Raw genomic sequence first — 2272 nt, 5'->3', positions numbered from 1 at the left:
CTGTTGGAGTCATAGGCGCGGCAGCGGAGGGCTTGGCCCGCGTGCACCCGACCAGCTGGGCCCTGGGGACCATCCCAGAGGCCTGTCCTCCCACTGACTTCCCACCTCCACACGTCCTCCTCCCGCACGCGCCCAGGCGGGTCACTGCCGCTGCTCCCCCCCTGCACACCCCCTACCAGCCCCCCCCAGTCTGTCCTCCTCCAGGACATCCTCTCGGCCTCACTGCGTGCCTCCCCTTCCCCATGGGCACTTTGTGGCGGTGAGAGAGGCGCTCAATGGCTCCCCATCATCGTGCGGGGTTCATGAAGGAGGTTTGTCCCCCCAACCTGGGCCCAGGTGTGGAGATGTGAGGCCAGTGTGCCATGGAGCCTCCCACACCTGCATGGTGCTCAGTGCAGCAGGGGGTGCCTCGGACACCCCAGGCCACTGCCTGCCCAGCCTCCCCCCAGGGCATGTTCTTGGTGTCCTGGGGTCCCAGGAGGGGAAGGGGAGCCTTTCTCAGCCCCCAGGTGGTCCCCAGCAGGCCGGTGGGGGGACTGGTGCAGTGACCGAGCGCGCCCTCCGCCCTCCCTGGGCCAGCGGTGGGCGCCTTCAGGATTAAGGGGAGGAAACTGGGGTTGGGTTTCTCTGAGTGGGACCTGCCGCTGTGACTTTTTATCCTGTTATATTTCTATCAGATTGGACACAGCCCCCCTCTAGCCCTTAATGGCTCTGGCTTTGAGAATTTCCTCCAAAATTACACCACCGCTTCCTGTTCCGCAGTTCCCTGGAGCCCGTCCATGCAGAGGAGGGGGCAGCTCTGGCCCTGCCCTGCTGGGCTGCCCACGTGAGCCTCAGCACCTGGCCGCTCCCCTGGGGCCCAAGAGGGCATGTCCGAGGGGCCTGGCGCCTGCACTGCGGGCTGAGGCCCAGGGCTGGTACCTGCCCTTCGGCCGTTCCTCACGCTCCCAGAAGGCAGGCTGCTGGCCCCTGGGGTCGGGGGAGGAGGCCCATCTAGGGCCACCCCCCCTTTCTCCTCCGCCGTGCCCTTGGCGCTCACAGCCGCTGAGCTATAATTGTCACCTGCAGGCTTTTAATGGTGAGCCAGCTGTGCACAGCTGGGGAGGGGCCCGTCGCCCTCCTCACTGGCAGATGGGACTTTGGGGTAGACTCGGTGGTAAGTGGCTAGGGGTCTTTCCCGTGTGGGCCGAGTGCAGGGCTGGGCAGGGGGGCGTGTACCCCGGGGTGCATGTGGGGCTGCCTCCTGGCCCAGGCCCACTTCTGCCAGGCAATGCCCCTCACTCAGCTTCTCCACACGTCCATTTCTTGGAGCTCCATGGTCACAGGCTGAAGTGCCAAGGCCCTGAGGGCCACACGAAGCCCTGGGCGCCATACAGGTCCTGAGAGTGGGGCCCCAGGGCGGGCTGCGCCCCACCAGCCCTGTCCTCCCCCATCCCCCTTCTCCTTTGTCCCCCAGGCCCACTGCCCTGGCAGGAGGCGCCGCACTTGGGCCTGGGAAGGACAGCCCTGAGGCCTGGCAGGTGGGACCTGCCCTGAGAGCTGGGTGCCTCCAGCCCAGTGCGGACAGGGCGTGGAGAGAGACAGCCCTGGGGGCAGATGGGCCCAGGAAGGATTCTGGACCCTTTGAGAGGAAGTGGGCTCCCACTTTTGGAAGATACTGTTTTGTTTTTAATTATACAAAATTTCCAGACTTTATATTATCATATCAAAGACACAAGATGCCAACATGTAGTGACCAAAAGAAAACCCAGGTAGGAAGCCAGCGTGGACAGTTCCAGTGGCCTGGGCAGTGCTGTGGCCAGTTCAGAGTCCCGTCGCCACCTGCCTGTCCATCAGCCCCACTCGCAGCCGGAGGCAGAGCAGGCCTGTGGGTGCCCGCACGGGAGGCCTGTGCCCGAGTCAGGTCCATGGGGCTCTCCGGGGGTCGCCCAGTGGCATCAGCCTCTAGCTCCGAATCGCCGTCTTTCTGTCACGGTCCTTGCTCTGCAGAGGGGAGGGCAGTGTCAGGGCCTGGGCGCCTCTGGGACCCTGCGCCCACGGGGTGGCGGGCCAGGGAAGCCCCCTTCCGCGCTCACCCCGCTTCCCCGTGCAGTGGGGAGGAGAGCACACTGCTGCGCAGCCGGAATTGTAAAATTAAATTTCCCAGATGTTCAGGCCCCAGGAGCTCGCGCGTGCTGTCTGGAGAGGAAGTGGGGATTGGGGAAAGCCGAGCCGTATTTTCTCCCGCTCACCCTGCTTCTCCGGTGCCACCAAGCACAGCAGGCTGTAAATC

General features: G+C 64.7%; 1 protein-coding gene and 1 long non-coding RNA gene across 2 annotated transcripts in view; one reads left to right on the top strand and one right to left on the bottom strand.

Annotated features, from left to right (window-relative positions):
- BOP1 (block of proliferation 1) overlaps nt 1-2272 on the top strand; it is a 21427-nt gene that overhangs the window by 13601 nt on the left and 5554 nt on the right. The window lies entirely within an intron of this gene.
- LOC106725892 overlaps nt 1646-2272 on the bottom strand; it is a 1185-nt gene continuing 558 nt past the window's right edge. Inside the window, exon 2 of the long non-coding RNA XR_001361895.1 lies at nt 1646-1983. This is a non-coding gene — a long non-coding RNA (uncharacterized LOC106725892). The remainder of the gene's footprint in view (nt 1984-2272) is intronic.

This window comes from Myotis brandtii, unplaced genomic scaffold, assembly GCF_000412655.1.
Source record: "Myotis brandtii unplaced genomic scaffold, ASM41265v1 scaffold1956, whole genome shotgun sequence".
NCBI classification, from domain to species: Eukaryota; Metazoa; Chordata; class Mammalia; order Chiroptera; family Vespertilionidae; genus Myotis; species Myotis brandtii.
This window is presented reverse-complemented; position numbering and strand designations above follow the sequence as displayed.